This window comes from Hoplias malabaricus, chromosome 2 (genome assembly GCF_029633855.1).
Source record: "Hoplias malabaricus isolate fHopMal1 chromosome 2, fHopMal1.hap1, whole genome shotgun sequence".
Lineage (NCBI taxonomy): Eukaryota > Metazoa > Chordata > Actinopteri > Characiformes > Erythrinidae > Hoplias > Hoplias malabaricus.
Genome location: NC_089801.1, coordinates 75443473 through 75460432, shown reverse-complemented (window position 1 = coordinate 75460432; position 16960 = coordinate 75443473).

Below are 16960 nucleotides of genomic sequence, written 5' to 3'. Positions count from 1 at the left end.
GTTGTGCAATTGCCACACTGCACAGGGTCTCACTGGACACAGTTACGTCCTCAGAAATGAACCCAGGTCCTTACTTTGGGTCACTGTCTGTGAGGTGTTTGCTGTGTCCTCCTTGCATCTGTGTGTGTTATCCAGATGAACATGTTGGGAGGTGGTTTGGCTTTGTGAAATTTTCCACAGGTGTGAGTGTGTGAGGGAATTGGTGAGGGTGTGATTATCTGTGATAGTCTAGCACTTTGGCCAGTGTGTCCCTGCCTTGCACTCAATGATTCTGGGTAAGCTCCAGATCCACCAAGGCCTTGACAAATATGCAGCAATTACAGAAGATGAAAGAATCCAAACTTTACAGATGAATAGAAGCTGTTTCTGTAGCAAAGGCAGAAAAATGACCCATTAATAACCTTGATTTCAGGAAATATTTGGATAGGCAGGTACCTACAGATGTTTTGACCATATAGTGTCCATGATACAGTTTAGTGAACTAAATCGATTTTAAAAAGATATAGATTTCAGAAATAGAAGTGTCAGAGCAGTGCTACTTCCCCCACTGGCCAACTTTATTATGAGCATAATGTGTATCTACTCTGTGTTAAAACCATGATTCATATTTACGTTTTAGGTGCATTTTTTTAATTCTTTAATGACAGACTGTATACTCCTGTTCAGTGCATAATGTTTTCGACTTACTACATTGCCACCCAACAATGGTCAGGACCACCACTGAGCAGGTTATATTTGGGTGCTGTATCAATTTCAGTGCGACAGTGACATTGATATTCAGGTGCATCTCAATATATTAGAATATAAAAAGCTTATTTCAGTATTCAATTCAAAAAGTGAAACTCATATTATATAGATTTATTCCAAACACAGTCAGTGAAAACAGCCAATTAAAACCCAAAATCATCTCAGAAAATTAGAATAATCAACACAAAACACCTAAAGGATTCCTAAGTCTTTGAAATGGTTCCTTAGTCTGGTTCCCTCCTGCTGTATCCAAGCATATTATTGGAAAGCTGATTGGAAGGAAAAAATGTAGTAGAAAAATGTGCACAAGCAACAGCAACCTTGAAAGGATGGTCAAGAAAAAGCCATTCAAAAGTTTGGGGGAGATTCACAAGGAGTGGACAGCTGCTAGAATCAGTTTTCCAAGACCCACATTCCTGTCACATTCCTTGTGTCATGCTTCTTATGACTCACACACAACATCAGAAGCGTCTCACCTGGGTCAAGGAGAAAAAGGACTGGACTGTTGCTCAGTGTCCAAAGTCTTGTTTTCAGATTAAAGTAATTTTTTCATTTTATTTGGGGATCAAGGTCCCAGAGTCTGGAGGAAGAGTGGAGAGGCACACAACCCAAGCTGCTCAAGGTCTAGTGTGAAGATTCCATAGTCAGTGATGGTTTGGGGAGCCATGTCATCTACTGGTGTTGGTCCACTGTGTTATATCAAGTCCAAAGTCAGTGCGGCTGTCTACCTGGAAAGTTTAGGGCACTTCATGCTCCCCTCTGCTGACATGCTTTATGGAGATGTGGATTTCATTTTCCAGCAGGACTTGGCACCTGTCCACACTGCCAAAAGTACCCATGCCTGGGCTAATAACCACAGTATCACATGCTTGATTGGCCAGCAAACTCACCTGACCTATTGTCAAGAGGAAGATGAGAGACACCAGACCCAAAAATGTAGACAAACTGAAGGCCACTATCAAAGCAACCTGGGCTTCCATAACACCTCAGCAGTGCCACAGACTGATCGCCTCCATGCCACGCCACATTGATGCAGTAATTCATGCAAAAGGAGCCCCGACCAAGTATTGAGTGCATATACTGTACATACTTTTCACTAGGCCCAGATTTCTGTATTAAAAGTCATTTTTGAAATTGGTCTTATATAATATTCTGAGATAAGACAATATAAAATGTTTTGAGATAATGAATTTTGGGTTTTCATTGGCTGTAAGCAATAATTATCAACATTAAAAACACTTTAAACACTTTAAATATTTGTAATGAATCTATATGAGTTTCACTTTTTGAATTGAATTACTGAAATAAATTGTTTTTGATGATATTCTAATTCATTGAGATGCCATGACCTGTATGTTAATTGATTGTAGATCAGACACAGCAGTGTTGAAAGGGATTTTAAACAGTGTCCGCTGACTATCCACCCTACCCACCACACTTATCTTGTTGGTCCACCTTGTAGATATAGAGATGGCAGTTCATTTAAATCAGTTTGTTTTAGACCTCCCCTTTTTTCTTGCTGTATATGCTATTTACCACATGGTACAAATACAATACATGGTAGATTATTCTAGACTTAGTGCCTGTGCAGTGGCTCTAGTATATTACAGAATAAATATAAGGTGAGGTAAGATTAAAAGCAATACATGTCATTCCACATACATAAGTTGTGGGCAGGCTTTGTATATATGCTCCTACCAAATATTTATATTTAAATGGAACAAAGAATAGACCAACTACTAGACAATAAAATTCATTTCCAAATACTTTTATAATTTACTGTTATTGATTTTGTCGATTAGTTGTTACAGCCATATGCAAAATACCAATCTACCACTTTACAAAAGCTGCAACATAATGTTTATTTAAAATTCTGTAACATTTTTGAGTGATCCACTCTGTGAAACGCACACAACGCACTGCAGTGATGAGAGCAGTCCAACATTGAAATAATACCCACTTAGCGGTGCTCGTGAGCCTGCATAAACAAGGACAATGTCAATAAAAAATGGAAATTAATCTGTTATCGAGGAGCTACAAATGCAATCCTGTATTAAAAAGTGATCTCATAAAAGTGTAAATTCATGTGCCCAATAATTTACAGTAATCAGGAGGCGTTGAATTTAGTTATTTAAAATGGAATACAACTTATAATTGAAACTAGTGCTGATTGAATTCTCCATCACGCAGTTTGTCTGTGTGACCTGCACGGAACACAGGAGATGAGAATGTCACATTTAATGAAATGTGTATGCTCCAGCATGATTTTTCATTGTACTTGGCCTCTTTAATTAGAACAACTTAATATGACAGTGTTGACTGAGCATCAATCAATTACTGGATACCAGACTGTGATGCTGTTATTGTGTTGCAAATGTCTTGCAGAGAATGAGACTTTAAATTATCATCAGTACAGTGAACAGTACTGGTGTTATACTCTGGTGGTTCAATCTGCAGCACAAATACATACCAGGTATTTTCTTTTCTTTTATCTGGTTAAGTATATATGAAAACATATTTATGTCTATGTAAGTTTATATAGCAGCCTATATTCTAAATAATGTGTGTATAGGTGTGTGTGTGAGAAAGAGAGACACCGCTGTGTGATGAACCAGGCCTGTTTGTGTTTGCATACAAATGCCTTGAATTCATAATTCATAAGACTACTGTTTGTTTTAATGCATTTTAATTGCCACAGCTTTAAAAACGATATGATTTGAGCTTTAACACTTCTCTTTACACTACACATGCAGTTCAAATATGTATATCCAGATATAGTTCTGATATGTGACCTTGTACTGTTTTCTTGTTGTTATTTGTCTATGTTAATATACGGTGTTATTGTTTTTCAAAATGTCTGAAATAACTAAGATGTAAACAAAGACATTTAAAAAATATGTGGAAAAATTATTGATCAGAGGTCACAAGGTCACAACACAAATATAGCCATTTTGTTTATTAAATGTACTTACAATTATACCTAGCTACTTATAAATAATGTTGATAATAGTGAAATAGTGGATAAAACATTTTTAGGTAGTTTTCCGTACAATCCCCTGCATGTTCCTCTCTGTACCATGAATGTATGTGAAGCATTTGTTTCATGATTTTATTTATCGTTTTTTTTTAAATGATGGTTTTCTCTAAAAGGAGACTGAATTCAAAAGAACACTTGTAATATAAATGTATATATGTATGTATGTATGTATGAGCTCTCAAAAAAGGGCTCTTTGATACATTGCAAATGCTTTATTTTTGAACGATGTAACCTCCAATTTATTTATTTCTCTCTGTAAAGTGCTTGAAAGGCATAAAAGTTACTGTAAATAAAGTTAGCATTGAGCTTAATTTCAATAAGACTTCAGTGGCCTCATTGTCTAACATTGCTATTGATCTTTCTCGTTCTATGCTCACTGGTCCCGGATGATTTCCCAGTTGTATTTGGCTTAAGAAGTGTGCTGATGGAGTTCTAATGTATTCAGACACCAAATGTTCTGCTTTGGAGTTCCTCATCCTGTGATTTTCACGGAAACCAAAGCCTTACAAAACCAAAAGGGATTGATTCAATGTGACAGTAGATCTACCCTCCTGTGTTCCTTGCTTGTACCTGATCTTTGCTCATGCCCCCATCTCTCTTCCCTGCTCATCCCTCTCTGACACTGTCCTGAACTCTCAGGCTTAGACTGGGATATGAATGGACAGATAAAACACAAGGAAGCGTGCCCTGAATTAAATGTTACTGCTGTTGTCATACCTGCTTTTACGTCACGCACAATGTGCTCCCTGCTCCCACAGATTACATTTCTAGCTTTTTAAAACACACAAATGAGTGCAGGGATTACCACTTCTCAGAGGGCAATAAATATCCATATCACACTCTTCTGAAGCAACTAGTTTATCTGCAAATAATATTGGGGGCCACTAAATTAAATAAGACTCCTAAATGCAGTTCACTAACATAACACTCTTTGTTTGAAGCTGTAGTGAATGTATGTTGTAAGCTACTGACAAAATGTTTTTACACAATGGGCTAGTTTCCCAGTCAGGGATTAAGCTTAGTCCTAGACTATATCCCTCTTTCAGTGAAAAATCACTATCCAAAATGCTGTGTAGTCCAGGATTTAGGCTTAATCCCTGTCTGGGAAACCATCCCTATATATCCAAAGGTTTATAGAAACAAAGCCACAATATGGTGCACTCATAGTTGGCACAGGTATTCTTGTACAATTAACATGGAAAGCATACAATGCCAAGCATTGACCTACAATGTGCTTGATAACTTTCTCCATTAGACTCAACATATTTATGTACTTTATGCACATAAACGACAGCAGTTTATCTGCAGTAACTCATAAAATGGTGTGATTTTCTTAGCCGCCTTTGGAAAGAAGTTGCACTTTGCTGGGAACAGGTCATCTAACGCAATCATCTGAGCCTTCTTGAAAGAGTTTATACATGGTTCTGCAAGAGTTTTTTAGTTCTGGCAGCACTGATGTACGTTTTCAAAGAGGGTATTATCTGAAGGACACACTCAGCCACCTCCACGTTTTCCAGACATCAATGATTACAGAAGTAAAGAGGGGGAAAATGTGGAAAAAGTGACATCTGTGTTGAATTCCCTATGAGCTGGACCATCTTTGAGTAACTATTTGAGGCTTCAAAGAGCATTTAGCAGCTCTCAGCTTGTGGATGCACACCCGGCTCTGAAGGAATTTTGTAGCGTATGCAAACCACAATTTTCTTGCCTGTTTTATTATTCTATGTTCTGCTGGGTCAGTGAGAAGTGCTTCCATTTTTAAATTTGGGTCATCTTTCCACAGCTTAATCAAGCTCTGATTAAGTCTACATACTATCACACTTTTTCAGTCTTCTAATACTTTTTTCTACAGTCTGACAATCCATGGAAAATATCATGTGCCTTGATTTTACTTGGCTATCATTCCAGAATCGCATACGCACGTCAAGCTGGCATTTCTTCATTTACCGAATTTGAATCTGCTTGACTACATCACTGTCAGGAGACATGGTTCTGAAAATGTTACCTGTATTCTCACAAGCTTTATGCTGTTTGTGGTCTTGCGGGTTGTGTGATGTGGATTAGAAAACCCTGTGGACAAAAGATTGGCAACTCCTGTTGCTACTCTACTGGCTGCTTCCATTGTATTTTCACTCTCTCTACACTGTTGGATATAGCTGTGCTGTTTGATGCATTCCCTGCTCTTGTTGAAACTGTATTTCAAAGTCTTCTCATCATATTTTGACACTTATTTTCTAAGAAACACCAACAAATAGGAAGAAAGGTTATTTTAAAACACTGTTTATCACCAAAACAAGTATTGGTTAGATTCTTATCCTTGTAATAAAATGACATACAACGAACTGAGCCAAATGTCATCTGCAGATGATTTTTAATTTGAAGTTAAACGATTTTGACAGCGCACAAGCATCTGCTTAATATATTTCTAAAAAGAAAGTCTTTCTCTATATGTTTTATCTACCATTATTACTGACATTATTGTTTACAATGTCGTAATGCTTAATACGTAATGTTGACTTCTTTGACAATACATACACTAAACATAATTTTTTACTTTTCCTTTCAGACAAGCTTCAATATAATTGGTGTTCAAACACATATTGTGACTCTGTTCGCTCACTGGGTTTATTGTCAAGATTATATGATTAGCAAGTGGGCTACACTGGCAAAATGTCACAGTCACACAGCTCCAGGGACTTGGAGGTTGTGGGTTCGAGTCCCGCTCCAGGTGACTGTCTGTGAGGAGTGTGGTGTGTTCTCCCTGTGTCTGCGTGGGTTTCCTCCGGGTGCTCTGGTTTCGTCCCACAGTCCCAGAACACAAGTTGGTAGGTGGATTGGCGACTCAAAAGTGTCCACAGGTGTGAATGAATGTGTGAGTGTGTGTGTTGCCCTGTGAAGGACTGGCGGCCCCTCCAGGGTGTATTCCTGCCTTGCGCCCAGTGATTCCAGTTCAACCGCGACCCTGAACTGGATAAGCGCTTACAGATAATGAATGAATATATATATATATATATATATATATATATATATATAAAATTAGCAATTTCTCCCTTTGAATTTTAGTATTTAGTTTGCAGATTTTGTACCAGGTTTTTCATATGTGTCAGAATGAGAGTGGAATTAAAACTTCACTCTCAAATTTTTTATGCATACCAGGAATCGACTTTGGCAGTATTTTGTAACAGGCCAAATGCAAGGAAGTTTTGGTCAATGTACAGCTCTGTTGGAAACAATATTTTCTCTTGTTTTTAAAAATGTTCTCTCCATTATTGCCCTGAACCTGAACTTTGCAGCTTTAAGTGCTCTGATGAACTGTTCTTGGCAGAATACGTGTCTGTTCCCTTTCTGTAAATATTTGGTGAACTGGTGAAGTGCCATGGCCTAATTGTCAGTTCACTACTGTCACATTTGAGAGACATAAACAGAGACTCACAGTCTTACAGGCATACTGCATACTTTGTAGGACACTTAAGTTTCTGAGGATTCTCTTATTGGTTTCTGTAAATTAGAAGATATATCAGAATGTTGTATGTGCATAAGATCACTCTAAGATTCAGAAAATGGCCGTTCTTGTCATATTTAAATGTTTCTTCATTTTTAACTCCAAACAATCATCTGATTATCAGTGCTGAACTCTGGGTGACTGTCTGTGAGGAGTGTGGTGTGTTCTCTCTGTGTCTGTGTGGGTTTCCTCCGGGTGGCTCTCTGTGAGGAGTGTGGTGTGTTCTCTCTGTGTCTGTGTGGGATTCCTCCGGGTGGCTGTCTGTGAGGAGTGTGGTGTGTTCTCCCTGTGTCTGTGTGGGTTTCCTCCGGGTGGCTGTCTGTGAGGAGTGTGGTGTGTTCTCTCTGTGTCTGTGTGGGTTTCCTACGGGTGACTGTCTGTGAGGAGTGTGGTGTGTTCTCCATGTGTCTGCGTGGGTTTCCTCCGGGTGGCTGTCTGTGAGGAGTGTGGTGTGTTCTCTCTGTGTCTGCGTGGGTTTCCTCCGGGTGACTGTCTGTGAGGAGTGTGGTGTACATGCATAATTTGCAAAATATATAACTAATAATTATTTGGATTAAAGTTTTCATATGCCATTTAATATTTGACATTTTTATAAAAATATTTGAATATGAGAAAACTTTTACCTCTTTCTCTCTCTCTGTATGTTTATCATCATCTTCATGCTGTTTGGATTACATAAAAAATTCTCCTCAAGCTGAACATTTTACAGTCAGCTCATGATATAGTTATCAAAGCTTGGTCATCTAAGATGTTTTCTTGCAAAAGCCCCTTGGAGACTAATTAGTTCCACGTACAGAGCTCTGGTCGCTTCCTTTGATTGAAAATCTTTCATTTTCTGTGATTATTTTTTAGCTTTGCCTCCCCACAGACAACAATGATCCAAAGTATGTGTGTGTTTGTGTGTGTGTATATGATTATGTGCATTATAAAAATAAGTAGCTGCATTTCATTGGCTTGATGGCTTCTCATGATAAATATTTACATAATATCACTGATGTATTGCCAAAAATGTCACGGAATCACTTTTTAGGCTCTGTAGGGTTCTGTAAAGTAGCATTATTCTAAAAATCAACTAAATTGGTTTTAAATTCGTATTACTCTTATAACCTTCATTTGAAACAAAATGATGTCATCAATGTTCTTAATTATGAAAGTGCTCCATATATACTCATTTTATTAGGTATTTTTATTTTTTTATCTATGAACATGGTTAATTTTATCATATCTACTTATCATATGTGCATTTTATACACAGTTACAGATTGCTGTACAGCTGTAAAGACCAAACATTTTCAATAGCATAGATTTACTTTGTGCATAATACATCTGATAAAAAACCTTGAGTATTCAGTCAAATTGTTTATGACTCCTAAATGTACTGCGTCCATTTAACAATCAGTTAGAGAACTGGTTCTGTGCAAGTCATATACTGCAAACTGTAATAACATTCTACAGAAATTTCTTAAAGCTTGTCAATATATCTCATGTCTCTCTCATATATATATATATATATATATATATATATATATATATAATAAAATTACTTTTTATTTATCAATTTATCAAGGGAAAGTGTCTTTTTCCAAATGCTATTTCTTTAAAAGGGTTCCATTCAAATTGGATGAAGCTAAAAGGAACATAATTGTTTTATTCTGTTTTATTCAAATCATGTTTTTGTAAAGCTGCAGACTGTCATTTTATGGATGTGTGTTAAATCCATACACGTCAATATCTTGCTTTCTAAATAATGTAGTCAATATCATGTCAGCTATGATATATGCATGGATGAGAAACAGCACAGCTGCAGTGTCCATGACCAGCCCATTGTCCATAACCAGATCATCACCCCGTGCAACAAGGCTCACAATACTTAAGAGTCACACTGATGCATGGTGTCTATTTTTGAAATGCAACTCCTGAATGACTTTTCACTACAAAACTATAATATGGAAGAACCAAGGTTTGAAAGGCATTGACAGAAAAGTAAGTAAGGGTGAAACTGTCTAAGCATTGGCTCTGTCGTTGGGATTTCTCCCAGGAATTCAAGACAAAATAATTGGCCTCCTTCTCCAATCCCTTAAAGCAAAGGTCATACCTAAGCTAACAAGTCTTCCAACTGTGTTGTGCTCCAAGGACTGTTAGTTGTAACGTTGAACATTTGGGAGACACAATTAGTGATAAATACCTCTATCACGGGAGAAAACTGGGTAAGATTAAATGCATACTCAAATAAATCACAGTATCAGACAGATGTTAGCTTTAAAGTTAGCAAATGTGGTGTTGTACACTGTATACGTCAAAATGAATCTTATGCAATATTGTAAAGGTTAACCAGATTTTATAAAACAAAACGTTCTACTATTTTTAGTAAAGTGCCTTTTTGAAATCTGAAGGTCAGCAACTAGGGAAAGGGTGCATGATTGTCAGGAAAAATGAGATTTTCAGACATAGAGTCATTAGCTTCCAGTTCTCAAGCAAGGTCAGACTAATATATGACTCTGTTATGTAGCTGGACATCTCTGTTTTGTAAGTGAAGTGGTCTGTTGGCTGCATTTCTCAAGTTTCTGAGATTTTTGTGAAGTATGTAGTGATGATTTTGTCATATGAGTAACCACTCATTTCAAAACTATTTTGAAGGTCCAAACCTGTACAATTCCTGTATAAAATAATAACTATTCATATAGTAGGATATTCGTGGCAAACTACTCTAGATAGGCATTTCTTTAAATATGTAAGGAGAAAATCTGTTTCAGTGTCATGATTACATTTCCTCTGCATAGTTATGTCGCTAATTTTATGATTAAACCGTATCAAATATCAAGCAAAGCACTTTGTTGGCTGTTTACTACCAAAAGCCCCACTGAGCTGTTCAGTTGACCTAATCACAAACTCATAAGTAAATACTGCTAAAATGTATTACTTAATACTAAATTTTGCTAGAATTATATTCAGCTATACAAAAGGCAAAGATAAAAGAAAGGATGTAATGTAATTGTATTCATAACAATGACTTTGTTCTCATAAGGAAATACATACAACTTAAAGCATCATTGATTTGTTGCATGTAACTTTATCGCCAATGATAACTTGAAAAGAATTTACTAAGGGAAATGAAGTCACATGTAAGTGCATTAGTAAAGATTTAGATTACATAAAATAACTTGTAATAATGTAGAACTGGATTTGTGTGTGGTAATACAATAGTTAGTAGTATTCTAGTACAAAGACATGAAAATATAGATGATACATATAATATATATACTGTGAAGGATTGCGCCCCCTCCAGGGTGTGTTCCCAATGATTCCAGGTAGGCTCCGGACCCACCGTGACCCTGTACTGGATAAGTGTTTACAGATAATGAATGTATGAATTTCTTCTGACCAAAAAATAAATAAATAAAATTGTTTATTTGCTTCTTATATTTGGATATTTAACTAAAATGTAATATCTTTTTTTTCTTCAGCTGAAAAAAATGACAGAAAGACATCAACCTTCAGGGTACATCATTACAATTCCAATAAACATGACATTTCTGCACATTTTGTACCTGTGTGCTCTTTTGGCTAATTTTGTGAATGATATGTTGCCTTCCAAGATCAGGAAAAACAATAATTTAAGTAGTTATATAACAGAATATAACAGCATAACAGTGGTGAAGTTTAAGCTCAAGCGGCGTTATTTTCATTTCAGCTATACATCCACAACATTAAAACTACCTCCTTGTATTTTATCAGCTCCACTGACCATTAAGAATCACTTTGTAGTTCTGCAATTACAGAATGTAATACATCTGTTTCTCTGTATACATTTCACCCTGCTCTTCGATGATAAGCCCTCCCACAGGACCACCACAGAGCAGGTATTATTTGGGTGGTGGGTCATTCTCTATATTGTGTGCTGTGCTGATATGATTATATCAGACACAACAGAGCAGCTGGACACTTGAAACACTATGTAAGCTCACTGTCTGCTCTAGGAGATAAATCTACCTTGTTGTAGCTTTGTAGGCGTCAAGAGAAGTCAGAGACAGGAGCTCATCTGTTGCCTGCATTTTGTTTTAGCCATTCTCTAGTTCTTCACTGGTGGTCACAGGACACTGTTGATAGGACAGTTTTGGTTAAACACTGAGGTGTTTAAAAAACATCCCCAGCTCTGCTGTAGCTGATCCACTCACACTAGCACAATACACACCACCTCAACAGGGTTAGTGCAGTGCTGAGAATGATCCCAAATAAAGCGTGCTCTTTGGTGGCCCTGATCATTGAAGAATGCTTCAGGAAGCTTACAATGTATACAGAGAAACAGCTGGACTACAATCTGTAATTGTTACTACAAAGTGACTCTAAATGGTCAGTGGAGTTGATTAAATGGACAATGATACAAGGGGTTAGAGCTAATGTATATATGCGCATTGTCACATGGGTTCATGAGACCAGTTTGGAGACAAGTAAACGTAAAATAGCTCTTTAATATACAGAAAGATAGACAAGAAACTAGCAAGAATAATTAACTACAACCAAGTAATAACTGACACAAAGCCAGTGACAAAGAATACCAAGACAGGTCTAAAACCAAAGCAGAGAAGGAAACAAAGCCTAAAACTCAAAATACACAAACCAGAAAACCTAAGAAGGTAACATACACTAACAATGAAAAGAATGCCAAAATAACATAAGCTAAGAACATAAACACAAGGGATGACAAAGTCAATACATAAAGAGATCTGTGACCAAGTAACAGGACAAAAGAGCAGACCATAGAAAAGAGAGAAAAAAGTATGAACAAACCTGAAAGACAAACCAAAAATGTTACAAAATATATAACAGAACACAGGGCTAACTGACCAAGAGAAGGCTAAAGGACATTTAGATGCACCATAATACAACAAGTCATCACAATGCCAATGACCCACCAACTAAGACTAGGCAGGGCTTATAAAACTCAACAGAATGAGGAACACCTGTGGAAGTCACCTGAAAGGAAGGGGCGTGGCTAAGGACAAAGACTTAAGACAGAGGTACAAAGAGAACTATAAACAAACAAAAGAATGTTCATTCATTATCTGTAACCCTTATACAGTTCAGGGTCACAGTGGGTCCGGAGCCTACCTGGAATCATTGGGCGCAAGGCAGGAACACACCCTGGAGGGGGCGCCAATCCTTCACAGGGCCACACACACTCACACATTCACTCACACCTACGGACACTTTTGAGTCACTAATTTTGGATCATGGGAGGAAACCAGAGCACCCGGAAGAAACCCACGCGGACACAGGGAAAACATACCAACTCCTCACAGACAGTCACCCGAAGGAAACCCACGTGGACACAGGGAGAACACACCACTCTCCTCACAGAGAGTCACCCGGAGGAAACCCACGTGGACACAGGGAGAACACACCACACTCCTCACAGACAGTCACCCGGAGGAAACCCACGCAGACACAGGGAGAACACACCACACTCCTCACAGACAGTCACCCGGAGGAAACCCATGCAGACACAGGGAGAACACACCACACTCCTCACAGACAGTGACCCGGAGCGGGACTTAAATCCACAACCTCCAGGTCCCTGGAGCTGTGTGACTGCGGCACTACCTGCTGCACCACCGTGCCGCCCCAAAAGAATGTTATACAAAATAATAATAATAATAATAATAATAAATAAATAAATCAAAATGGGTTGCCAGGGGCTTTAACAGGCATGTTGTAGAAAGGGTTGGATCAAAGAGATCCACACAGTGTAATCACACATCAAAGGGCTAGAAAAACCCTTTTAAGCCTGTTTCAGATGCAATTTGGCCATATTCTGTCCTCATAAATATCGACCAATTGCATGTGTTTTTCTAATGTATATAGAAAATGTACATAGATATAATGTACACAGGTCATCGAGGCACATTTTTGATTTATGTACAAGAGTGAGAGCAAAAACATCTTTATATCAAAATCAGAAACCTCTCCCTCCAGAGCCGAAGTCAGAACAGAGGCACAATAACAGATGTTGATGGTGTTTATGAAACTCGTGCCCTAGATTAAATAATAAGCTATACCTCAGGAGGAAAAACGAACCATGGATTTCTTAAATAGTAGATTCACTTATGGAGTGCATTGCATTTGATTCAAAATTGAAAAGAGTAAGATGACTTCCCTCTCAGTGAATGTAATTTCAGTTCTGAAACAGATTGCTGCACTCCAGTTACATGTGACCATCCAACCACCTGTCTAAGCCATTAACAGTATATTTGTTTGTGGCAGTCCTCACATGCACTTGTGCTTAGCAAAAAAGTTCAGCAAGGCAGAGAAACAAAGATAATGTCAGCGTTAATTTGCAAACGTGTTTGTGTCAAAAAGCTGATGGGGCTAATCTGCCTGTAGGCTGCAGCAGCAGTGCTGACTCTCTCTAAGGAGACAGCAAATGTAGAGGAGGGAACCAGCTTTAACAAATCCTTCCTGCTGTAGCGTTCCTCTTGGCATTCCGCCTCAGCTCACTGCGAACACCGTGAGTCATTTTTAAGATGGCAGACACTTTAAACGTTCTCTTCCCCCCTGCCAGGAAGAACAATGGAGGTTTTATATTTTCATCTTCTGTAGTCTTTATTCACTAACCTCTGTTACAAAATTACCATAGTCTCAGGGGAGACTACGATGTGACGGGGACTACAGACACGCCACCCTCAAGCTGTCTGTCATCTCTGGGGACTTTAAACGTGCTAAACTCTCCTGCATTCTGCCCATTTTCAGACAGTACGTTAGTTGCCCTACCAGGGACAATAAGACACTGGACTATGGCAGTGTCAAGAAGACATACAGTTCTGTGGCACTTCACACACTTGATAACACAGACGGAATCATATTGTACTGTACTGACTGTGTATCTTTTAGATATTTTATAAATCACTAGCAGTGAGGCAGCCCATGGGGACGTGACAGTAAGGACGTGGTCTGCTGTGGCTGTGAATGTGCTGATAGGCTGGTTCAGTATAATTGACTTGGATGTTCTTTTTGAACACCATGCTGAGGGCATTGATAATAACACAGAGTGTGTAACAGACTGCATAAACGTCTGTGTGTAAAATGTGGTGCCCCCTAAGACAAATTCACAGAAAGATATTTCTTCCAATCGTCACTGAACAAAAAAAAAGAGGTGGAAGAACTTTAAGGGGGGGGCGGCGGAGACCCGGGTGAGGGAAAAAGGTCGTCATTGTATGTGTTTATTTCTTGGCACCACTTGTAATCTATACTCTGTCCCAAATAGCACCCTACTCCTTACTTAGTGCATTTCACAGAGTATAAATCTAAAGACCCTTTCTGCTGGAGGCTCCTGCTCACCTGCCTTGAAACTAGTTATCTGCCCTCCATTTCCAGTATCTGCAACATTCCATACCTTCACACCACATCTGTGGCTCCTGTCCCCCATGCAACAGCTCCTGGATTCAGCACAGACCTTTACTAAAGACCTCCATTACCTATACAGGCTGTTTCCACCTGTAGTTTTAAATTAAAACTTTTTTTTGCACTGATATATGTTTACAACACTCTCAAATTAGTAAAACAATACATGTAGCATTACTAAAAATAAAAAAGAAATACAGTGGAAACAGTAATAAAAAAGAAATAAAAAAGACAGTCGATACCTTGAAGAATAGACTCGCCTATGGGGGTCAGTGGCCATTTCCAGCCGCCGGCTCGGCAGAGCCTCGGGTTCGTTTCTAGAGTCATGGTTCGTTGGTGGAGGCAAAAAATATTCAAATGCCTGGTTCGTATCTTGGAAAGTTCGTTAGTAGAGGTTCCACTGTATTAATAAACTTGACCCGTAATACTTGTCTCAGATTTTACACTGACTTTATTCCTCTAGTGCTCCAGTAAAAGATCATGGTAAAGTCAGAGTCTGTGTAAATGGAGCTGCCAATGTTCAGCAGTATTTCCTGCATGCGCTGCACAGGTGCTGCCCATGCCTAAAGCATGCGGAGCATTTTGCACACTCTGGGTGCTACATGTGTGAAAAGATACTTAAGAGTTAATCTAGAATTTTCTGGAATTAATATGTGAATCTGGCTTAATACTACTTCCCCACTGATATTACACTAAATGTTAGACAGCAAGAGCTGAAACTTAAATTCCATTATAAATGTTTTTATTATCCAATATACAATGGACCTTTTTGAATACAGAGACTTATGTCATGATCTGTTTAGAGTGTAAGAAGATGCTTGATATTTGGCCCTAGCGATTAAGTGATGCAGATGCACCAGGCTGGGTGCATCTGCACTGTGAGAGTCCAGTGCTTTCAATGCCATCCAGCTCCTCCTATTGAGGGACGTGTTGAGTGTGGCTTCTCTGGCGTCCTGTATCACTGACTACTTGACCCGAAGGTGTGACACTATAGATTTGTATGTAATAGCAGAATGTGATCATCACAGGGGCTTCACAGGGGACTGTTCTGGCTCCGTTTCTCTTCACATTTTACACCTTTGATTTCAGGTATGCTTCTAAGACATGTCATCTGCTATTGTGGAAAGAGAGGAGGAGTACAGGAGAGTGGTGAAAAGCTCTGTGGACTGGTGCCAGCATCTCCAAATAAAAATGCCAGGCAGACAAATGAACTAGTGGTGGAACTAGGAAGGAAAAGTCTCCTTCAGCTCCTATTGCCATTCAAGGTGTCGACTTTGAGGTGGTTAACACTTACAAGTACCTGGTGTTCACTCTCTGTGACAAATTGGGATGGCAGGTGAATGTGAACGGCCTGTACAAAAAGGGCCAGATCCAATTTTATTTCTAGAGGTGGCTAAGATCCTTTGGTGTGAGAGGCCAGCTGCTAAGGACCTTCAATGATCCTGTGGTATTGAGTGTCCCTTTATACGTTTCTACAACCTGATGGTGTCACATAGCAGCTTTACGCAAATAAAAAAAAAAACAAGAAGAAAATGTCTGTTACCACAAAATTTTGTTTGTAAATCGAGTAGTTTAGTTTTGTAGCGTGCAATTAACAGTCTCCCGAATTTATAATGGGTTCCTAAATAATAATCTGAATAGGAAAAATAAGTCAAAATTACCCACTACTGGAGAAAGAATAAAGCAGTATCCTCATCTCTTTTCATTCATTCATTGTCTGTAACCCTTATCCAGTTCAGGGTCGCAGTGGGTCCAGAGCCTACCTGGAATCACTGGGCGCAAGGCGGGAATACACCCTGGAGGGGGCACCAATCCTTCACAGGGCAACACAGACACACACACACTTACGGACACTTCTGAGTCGCCAATCCACCTACCAACGTGTGTTTTTGGACTGTGGGAGGAAAACAGATCACCCGGAGGAAACCCACGCAGACACAGGGAGAACACACCACACTCCTCACAGACAGTCACCAGGAGGAAACCCACGCAGACACAGGGAGAACACACCACACTCCTCACAGACAGTCACCCGGAGGAAACCCACGCAGACACAGAGAGAACACACCACACTGCTCACAGACAGTCACCCGGAGGAAACCCACACAGACACAGGGAGAACACACCAACTCCTCACAGACAGTCACCCGGAGGAAACCCACACAGACACAGAGAGAACACACCACACTGCTCACAGACAGTCACCCGGAGGAAACCCACACAGACACAGGGAGAACACACCAACTCCTCACAGACAGTCACCCGGAGGAAACCCA